Source organism: Brienomyrus brachyistius, unplaced genomic scaffold (genome assembly GCF_023856365.1).
Source record: "Brienomyrus brachyistius isolate T26 unplaced genomic scaffold, BBRACH_0.4 scaffold41, whole genome shotgun sequence".
Lineage (NCBI taxonomy): Eukaryota > Metazoa > Chordata > Actinopteri > Osteoglossiformes > Mormyridae > Brienomyrus > Brienomyrus brachyistius.
Genome location: NW_026042316.1, coordinates 1,943,165 through 1,953,061, shown reverse-complemented (window position 1 = coordinate 1,953,061; position 9,897 = coordinate 1,943,165). Strand labels below are relative to the sequence as shown.

The following is a 9,897-nucleotide window of genomic DNA, read 5'->3' as shown; positions in this document are numbered from 1 at the left end:
TGTTCATGTATAAATGTAACAAACTGTATAATGATGTGATGCGGTGCATGTTCATGTATAAATGTAACATCAGGAGGGGTCCAACACATAACTATACACATAACTAAATCCACTTCACACAGGTAAGATGATACGTAATGCCTCCTATTAATTTGTATTCTTGTATACTTATTTTTACATATTTCAGCCATTTATGCGTGTAATAATAATAAAAAGTTTATAATTCTAATTGGAAAGCTTTTATAAATGTTTTTGTTTAATGCTGTTTAGAAAAACATTCAAGGACCAAAGCACGCAATCTACATCAACTATCTTTGTTAATTTTATATTGATACAGAGCTCAACTGTCAAAAATGTTTGTCAAAGGACAATATTACTGACACTTTAATAAAGCAAATATGAAAATAGTTGGAATCTCATTTATCTGTGATTATGACAAAGGTTCCATTTCCAAATGCGATTTCATTATATAACAGAGCAGCGCAATAATACACTGCAGAATCTGACGGCTCCACGTTAGAAATAGTGAGGTTAAAACTCCCCTCTGCATTCAGTAAGGAGTAACGTTTTATGTTTTTATATTCCTTGTAAAATTCACCAGGTACATAGAGAAGTGCTTTCGCCATGAGCTGGGGCTTCTGACCTGACCAACAGCTTGCTAAAACCAAACTGCAAAAGAAATATCTTCTGGACGGAAGCATGTCAGGGTCACACTGTCTCCATGCTGGACCCTCATCAGGTATCTGGGCTGAACAACATCCACAGCCAGTGAAGTGTCTGGAAAAAGAGAGAAACACAAATGAATAAACAAACAAACAAATAAATAAATAAACAAATATCATAATAATAATCAGAATACCTATTACATATGATGAAGATTAAATGGCCAAATACTTATTACACTAATCACATCGTACAGGATATATAAAAATCCCCCCAAAATATGATTTAATAGTATAGAACCCTACTAATGAAAATGAGAAGACCAAAGAGTCTGAACATCTTTGCGGTTCCACTGTTTAGAATAAACTGCTCTGCTGCTAAGTGAGAGATCATGGTCGTGGTCGGGATGAAAGGGCAGGAAACAGAGAGGAAACAGAGAGAGACACACATCAGGCTGATCTGATTGGCTGTTCACATGGGAACTTACGTAATAGTGAAAAAGCATCTTAATGTGCACTTATGTATTTGTACATAAGAAAAAACAGAAAGAATAAAACATAAGAAAATAAAGGAATCTTTTCTAATGTCTTACCTGCCTCTGCAGGCATCTGCTGTAATGTCCTCACATGCTGCATCCATGTCAGCCAGCAGGGCCATCTGAGCATGTGGCTGGCGATCGTAAGCCTTCTAACTCCATGCTGAGCAGAGCCCCTCGATCGGGTTAAGGAATGGGGAGTAGGGGTCCATGATGTTCTTTCATTGTCAGAAATTGCACCACTGTACTGTGCCCAGTCAATACATGCTTGGCAAATTAAGGTTCATGAGATGCACCTATGTAATATTACAAAAAAAATCTTGAGGAAATGCAGAGTTCTGGAGGAGATTCTCATACTGTAGATGATATGTGTTTATGTGCCATACTGAAGAAACTGTACAAATTGCTAGACATAAAACACAGGACTGGCAACTTTCAGCAGAAAATAGATGGTACGTTTTAACACCTTGATAAAAAACTTAAAATCCACAGTATGTGGGACAACCTTACAGAACCTTTAGTAGTCATTGTTCAGAACATTAACACAGATTAAAAACAATTACTATGAAAGTGCATTATTCAGTTAAGTTGTCCTTTTGTGAAGAGAAAAACTGTCTTTGAAAAAGAGAGACAATAGAACTAAGCTGCTCAGTTGGCGCCCCCTCGTGGTGAATTGAGGATAGTTCTGTCTGAACCAGCTCAGCAGGAGATTTGGTGTCAGCTGTCGTGACAAACTTCCTGCTTATTGAAGGAATCTAGCGGTTTGAAGGGCAGACATAAATAAATAGACGGTATGTACTTTTGATATATTGAGAGTCAGCCGAGACACATTTGGGGATGGCAAGAGGTTCAATATTTATTAACTTATCAGCTCCGGGAACAACGCACAAACACTCAACTTCCCTCTGTTGCCTTCTTCTACTTCCCTCCAACTATATGCTACTACTGCCATCTAATGGTTGAATCCAAGCTACTACAGTACTGCACAACATGCAACCCCGGAGGATGGTAGAGACACAGAAGGCAACGTACCGTACGGGGTTTATTGTTGGGAACACGCAAACAGAACTGGAATCAGCAAGTACAATCGGAGTCCAAAAGCCAGTTCTACAGGTGGCATGCGAGACGCGGGACAAGTACAAGAGAGAGGTCCGGGTGGATCAGGATGGTATGGGATGGAATGGCAGCAAAGCAGGCGGATGGACCGGATCGGGGTAGACAGGAGGAAGACCGCCCTGTACTTCTTATGAAAACCCTCAACAATACCTTGCATGTAATGCAGCGCCAAGCAGAACTAAACAGGGAGTTGACGTAACTCAGGTGTGGCTGCTGCCGCTGCATTCTCCCGAGGGGGGCGTGACAATACAATGAATAATGAACATCTTTAAATCGGTAAAATACGATTTACGGATATATCATTATTCGTACGCCATAATTATTTAGAAATTTGACCGACATTTTCTGACCAATAATTGTACATTTTGCTCGATTAACCCTCTCTTACCTGATAATTTCAAGTGCGCTCTCATCTCCACTGCTGTCAGTGTCTAATTCTCCTCAAGTCTCTCGGCCACGTCACGCGAGCTGGAGGCATGTTTGGCGAGTCAGATTATCATGAGAAGGAAGAGATACATTGTGTTGTTCATATGTCATTGAAGAGACCTTGTTTCATGAACAATGAACTTTTATTTAACCACCAACATCTTCCATGCAAACCCACAACCTGCTCTGTGCCGTCGGTCTCCCTACCCCTTGTCTTTACCTCCTCCCAACCCTCCAGGTCTCTCTGCTGGTCACCAAAGGTACTGCACTACATATCAACACATCCCCCTTTCTTTAAAGCAGAGAACAAACATGCCTTAACATACCAAAATATTATATTGGCATTGTCAACGTCAGTATTCCCATTTTCATCATATCATTACTGTTTTTTTTTTTACATTTCACAATGCTTTCAAATAACACAAAACTCTTTAAAAAAAATAAACGCCCTAATTTTCACACCCTGCCAGCTAACAGCTCGTTCTAAGGCAATAACCGACACCATTGCTGCCTTTATTTGTAAAAATATCCAGCCTTACGGTGTAATAGATAACTGCTCCACATCTTGGAGCTGAGGTATCACATACCACATAGGAAGTTTTTCACCAGGAAATGAATCCCTGTTCTGTATGACAAAGTGAGACCGATAGCTGAGTGCCTAAAGAGCCGCAGTAACATATGATGTCACTGCACACTACATAAAAGTCTTTATTCCTGAGCATGTGTTACTGCATTACCGAAACTGAATGTTTGGTGTACAAAACGGAGATGGGTTTTTTTTTTCTTCAATGAAGTTGATTGTAATGAAAGTTTTTATCCGTGTTTTGTTGCAATGTCTTAGCAAGTTCACCTCTTTTTCCGTCCATGGAATTTTCAATGTGGTGATGTAATCCATCTAGCAAGTTCAAATTGCCCAGCTGTCTTGGCCGCTTTTGGGACAGGTGTGCACCACAAAGTTGTTGTTGAAAGTGATTACAGTTGATCTTTTTCTGCGGAGAGGAGATGCTTGAACAGGGTCAGTCAGAAATGCCCTTTATTGACATGTTCTTTAGGGTGCTTGTGGCAAGTGCTACAAGATGACCGACCTTGAAAGTGGTGACACCTTTTGCTGTGATGGTCATACCTCCACATTCCTGGGGACTGGAGGAGGTATGTGGTATGGATTGTGCTTAATGTCATCCCTCTTTGCAGTTTATCTGCATTTCCCTGTTACAGTACTTGATGAGATGGTGTGTTTGATATTTCACTCAGGTGTGTCAAGAAGTGGAAATTTTGAAAAAAACCACGGCACAAGAACGTTGTGGGCTTCTCCCATTCTTTTGAAGACGATCTGTTCATGTATATTTTCATGGAGTTGTGCAGTAGGCAGGTGAGTCCCTGACTTTTGTAGACGTCTTACTAAGGCAAAGACTTTGTGATGGATCAGGTTGCCCCTGTTTCTCCCTGCCCAGACACTTGGTGACATCCTGAAAGCTCGCGGGACTCTGATTGACCCCGAAGTCCGCTATTAAATTCAACAGCTGATATCGGGGATAAAACACATCTACCGGCAATGTTATGTCCATAGGGAAATCTAGTTCGGTATGTGTACATGCACTCACGCTTTACTCAATTCTCTGTTTAATAATGCTGGCATTTCACATGGCATTGCGAGTGTAGCTCGTCTGGATTTCTGTGTAGTGTTCATTTATCAATTTGGTAAAGTCTGCAGTTTGGCAAAGTACACACGTGGACAAAATTGTTGGTACCCTTCAGTCAATGAAAGAAAAGCTCACAATGGTCACAGAAATAACTTTAATCTGACAAAAGTAATAATAAATTAAAATTCTATGAAATTTAACTAATAAAAGTCAGACATTGATTTTCAACCATGCTTCAACAGAATTAATAAAAAAAAAAAAACTCATGAAACAGGCCTGGACAAAAATGATGGTACCCCTAGAAAAGACTGAAAATAATGTGACCAAAGGGACATGTTAATCCAAGGTGTGTCCACTAATTAGCATCACAGGTGTCTACAATCTTGTAATCAGTCAGTGGACCTATATATAGGGCTCCAGGTAGTCACTGTGTTGTTTGGTGACATGGTGTGTACCACACTCAACATGGACCAGAGGAAGCGAAGGAAAGAGTTGTCTCAGGAGATTAGAAAGAAAATTATAGACAAGCATGTCAAAGGTAAAGGCTATAAGACCATCTCGAAGCAGCTTGATGTTCCTGTGACTACAGTTGCACATATTATTCAGAAATTTAAGATCCATGGGACTGTAGCCAACCTCCCTGGACGTGGCCGCAGGAGGAAAATTGATGACAAATCAAAGAGACGGATAATACGAATGGTAACAAAAGAGCCCAGAAAAACTTCTAAAGAGATCCAAGGTGAACTTCAAGCTCAAGGAACATCAGTGTCAGATCGCACCATCCGTCGTTGTTTGAGCCAAAGTGGACTTCATGGGAGACGACCAAGGAGGACACCATTGTTGAAAACAAGTCATAAAAAAGCCAGACTGGAATTTGCCAAACTACATGTGGACAAGCCACAAAGATTCTGGGAGAATGTCCTATGGACAGATGAGACAAAAATTGAACTTTTTGCCAAGGCACATCAGCTCTATGTTCACAGACAGAAAAATGAAGGATATCAAGAAAAGAACACTGTCCCTTCTGTGAAACATGGAGGAGGCTCTGTTATGTTCTGGGGCTGCTTTGCTGCATCTGGCACAGGGTGTCTTGAATCTGTGCAGGGTACAATGAAATCTCAAGACTATCAAGGGATTCTAGAGAGAAATGTGCTGGCCAGTGTCAGAAAGCTTGGTCTCAGTCGCAGGTCATGGGTCTTGCAACGGGACAATGACCCAAAACACACAGCTAAAAACACCCAAGAATGGCTACGAGGAAAACATTGGACTATTCTAAAGTGGCCTTCTATGAGCCCTGACCTCAATCCTATTGAGCATCTTTGGAAAGAGCTGAAACATGCCGTCTGGAAAAGGCACCCTTCAAACCTGAGACAACTGGAGCAGTTTGCTCATGAGGAGTGGGCCAAAATACCTGCTGAGAAGTGCAGAAGTCTCATTGACAGTTACAGGAATCGTTTGATTGCAGTGATTGCCTCAAAAGGTTGTGCAACAAAATATTAAGTTAGGGGTACCATCATTTTTGTCCAGGCCTGTTTCATGAGTTTTTTTTATTTTTTTATTATTAATTCTGTTGAAGCATGGTTAAAAATCAATGTCTGACTTTTATTAGTTAAATTTCATAGAATTTTTATTTATTATTACTTTTGTCAGATTAAAGTTATTTCTGTGACCATTGTGACTTTTTCTTTCATTGACTGAAGGGTACCAACAATTTTGTCCACGTGTGTATTTGAGTCTATCCTTAATGCAAATTTGTTTGTCTTTCAGAAAACTTATTTGTCAGTGACCAAATGAAACTGAAAATTGGGGATTTCGGACTGGCGATCAAGCTGGAGCCGAGGGACAAGTAGGTGTTTTTTGCAGAATTCCTGGCTAAGCTTTCAAATTTGTTTATACAGCAAGCTAAAGCACATGTGCGCTTAACGTTTTCCATTTGTGTGTGTTGTAGAAAAGTGTGTGGTACTCCATGTTACATGGCTCCAGAAGTGTGGAAACGAGAGGGACATGGAACGGAAGCAGAAGTCTGGGCACTGGGCTGTGTCATGTACGTATACCCTATCAACCCTCCTCCCGGCCAAAGATCAGCATGGCTAATAAAATCTGTCTAACATTTTAAGAAGACAAGCGTCTAACATGCATAAATATGTTTTTTTTTTTTCTACTTGAAATAGAAAAGAAAAATGAATACTGGCACACAGTTGAGAGGAATTGCTCTTTTGGAAGCACAGCATTTTTATGTCAAATGTGAAAGACCTCAAACACCTTTGCTGCCTTTCTTACTACAGGTACCAGCTTCTGGTTGGGGAAATCCCATTCGATCACGACGATCGCTGTGAAATGATAAAGAACATCAAAGAAGCTAAATTTATTCTACACCAGAACCTCGGTATTGAAGCTGGGAAACTGATGGGCAAAATATTTCAAATCGACCCACGGGATCGCCCGTCACCGCAGAATATCCGTGGCCACAAGTTCTTCACAAAGGTTGGTCCACTTGCAAACTGGTGGGATGTGGATGATTAGCTGGTCTGCTGAGGTCACTGGTATTTACCCTTCCTATAAAATTACAGTAACATAAGATGGATGGATGGATGGATGGGATTGGTTTGCTTAACTGATGCATGTTAAACCAACACCCTAGGGCTTCACTCCAAAGACACTGCCAGCTAGTAGCTGTGATTAAGCTGCGGCGCTTTAAGCAGTAAATCGATTTGTGAAGATTTTCAACTGGTTCATGCACCTGCTACAAAAGAAGCGATCCAGAGGTAAATTCCATCAGCATAAATCACACTAGTAGATCATCTCTCAGTTCCTCAGGCTCAGACGCTTGACCTGGCAAATCCATGCTTTCTCGCAGTTGAGCCTTTACTGGAGGATGCAAAGCAGAGCAGTCTTGAGATCCCCCAGCCTGTGGAGTCACGCCAAATTGACCTGGTCGAGTTGGTCAAAGCGGTTGAGGTAAAGATGTGCTATTCACAATAGTGAATCCTTGTCCTGTCCCATCTCTGTTACCATTCTGTAGCTTAAGCTTGTCTTGGTGTTTTGCATGGATAAAGCTGGGGTATACTGAATTAGTGTCGTCCTCCTTGGACCTTGTGAATGCCATGGTAACTGAAAACTCTATTTTTCTACACAGAGAGCTGTAGAGGAAGTACTGAGTAAGTGCAGTGAAGCCCTACCATTGAGTACCTCCCCCAACTTCCTGTCCACGCCAGTTCCAGCTTTATGGATAGGGATGAAAAATGGAAAGACATACACAGAAAATAAAATGCACAACCAAACATAATACACATTAACTGAATCTGTGAGCTTCAGTTTTATACCCTTAGTTTCTCTGATTAAAACTAGATTTAAATTCCTCTTTAACCAATTTACCCTATTTTAGGTTTAGTTACTGTATGTTTAGACTTTCATAGCTAAATTTAGAATCAATAACCAATTACGTCAAGATTAAATTGTAATTGGCCGTAGATTACACTTAGGGATGTTTTTAGATTTAGGTTCACCAGTTCCAATATGTTTTTTGATTACCCTTCTTAGTCCAACTCCACTCAGGTGAAGAAATGGTAAGTATATAACAACTTAAATGAAATACAAATTAGTTACGTAAACTGCATAAAACAATTTAACAGTCCTACCACAAATCCGGTAGTTAAATGAATATGAGTTGTCAACACAAGAATCGGTTTAGTTCCTTGGGTGACTCACCATCGACATCCAACGATATTCGAATGCAGCTCCAGGAAGTTTAGGTTCCCGCTAAAAGGACCTGACCTGCGTAAGCAAACAGGTATTATAATACACTACAATATTTACTATATCAGTCACTGTCTAATCATTACAGTTATAATTAATCAAATATATGACACTATATCAAAGAAAATACTTTTACACATAATGTCCTTTTTTTTGGAGGGGGTGGATCAGGGGGGGAGGGATTTTTTTTTTATTTGATTGATTGTTTGAACTTTCAAATATGTAAAATACATATTTGAAAATACATACCGAAGAGAGCAGACCTACTTAGTACGCATCCTCAGTTCTTCCAGTTTGTTGCATTTCAAATATATTAAATGTAAGAAAGTACAAGAATGTAAATTCCTTGATCCATGTGCATCTCATAAATGCCTTCCTAACCATGGATTTGGATACTTTATGCTGATGTTTTATTCGTGAATATAAAAATGATACTATTTGAAACCAATATTCTGTTTGTCATTTCCATTCTAAATGAACAACCAAGATTTTAAAATATATATCTAGAAAGAACGTGTATTAAAACATGTTGAAACACGAGGAATTTACAAAATGCAAATCTACAAACAAGTACGAGAACCATTTTTTTTTAAGTGGGCTAATCAACAAATAACCTTTCTTTAACAGGTACTCCGGAGAGATAAGTATTAGTTACCTTTCTTTTACAGCATAAAAGATTGTACATTCACTTCAATACCGAAATGTATTGAATTATATAATACACTCAAAATACAAATATTTCTAAACCAAATTACTAAATTGTGCCTCTTTACTGCACACACGTTTAGCGAATAAGGAAAATGTACCTCTGGTCAAAATGTGCTCACGCGGCTGCTCCGTGCCTCATGGGTGACTAGTAGCAGGAAAAAACGTTCAGCCATCACAACCAATGTTGTCTCGCTCTCTGAATATTTCTTTAATATTTCGGTGTATCTCCAAAAGAAAAAACTTTTTGCTCTTTGTAATACAGCTTGTTCACCGTCTAAGAAAACTACGTGACTACATTTTTTCAGGCAACCTGGAAAAACCGGAATATTCCTGTTCTTCACTTATGAGAGGGCGTGGCTTCACTCAAGCCAATTGAGTTTAACCTCTTAAATCCCAGATGGTTTTAACTACACTATTTTTCTGCATAAAACGCATGTTACATATTCAACTGTGTCTTTCTCATCTCTTTAGTGTTGTGTCTGTCTTTATTTGAAAAATGTGCATCGTTAATGTGTTTGGCACTCTCCTAAACGTCAATAACCAGAGACAGACAAATGGGAGGAAGTAAAAGACAAACAAAAAAAGTATCAAAATGACAGTGTTGCATTTTTTTAACACAGAAAGAGTCATTTCAACTTTACTGCCACCTATGAGTTAATGGCTGCCAATGTTTGTGTTAAGTGTCTGCAAATAAGTTTAACTCCGGTATCTTACTGAAAACGCGCCGCCTTCTGCCTGCTGTTATTCCGCTAAGATATAGGCGACTCTGGTAAGTAACAGGTAAAGTTGTCGTTTAAAGTAATGCAAATGTGCATTGCCGGTTAGTAATTGTTTTACTATATCACGTTACGTCATTTATAGTTGTAGTACAGTGCATTCTGAATCCATCCTAACTAGCCATCTAGCTCATGTGAACATGAAGCAGTACCGCCTTCCAGCTTGGTTTTGCAGAGGGGTTGGTTGCAAATGCAAACAATCCCTTAATGTCCGTGTGTTGTGTTCAGATGTGAAAATAAAAGATAACTGTCAAATTCACTGTTTATGTCCTATTGT

The 9,897-nt window shown here is 39.5% G+C and overlaps 1 long non-coding RNA gene across 3 annotated transcripts; it reads right to left on the bottom strand.

Annotated features, from left to right (window-relative positions):
• Window positions 1–304: 304 nt before the first annotated feature.
• On the bottom strand, window positions 305–9,249 carry LOC125722731 (uncharacterized). 3 transcript variants are annotated; one of them, XR_007386550.1, is made up of 5 exons: window positions 8,943–9,249; window positions 8,089–8,154; window positions 7,560–7,601; window positions 1,256–2,782; window positions 305–777 (listed from the first exon to the last, which is right to left on the bottom strand). It is a non-coding gene; the product is annotated as an uncharacterized LOC125722731 (long non-coding RNA). The 3 variants fall into 3 exon arrangements; XR_007386551.1 differs by lacking the exons at window positions 305–777; window positions 1,256–2,782 and adding exons at window positions 6,084–6,710; window positions 6,815–6,936 and having other exon boundaries at window positions 7,121–7,601; XR_007386549.1 differs by lacking the exons at window positions 305–777; window positions 1,256–2,782 and adding an exon at window positions 6,084–6,936 and having other exon boundaries at window positions 7,121–7,601.
• Between the last annotated feature and the right edge of the window lie 648 nt (window positions 9,250–9,897).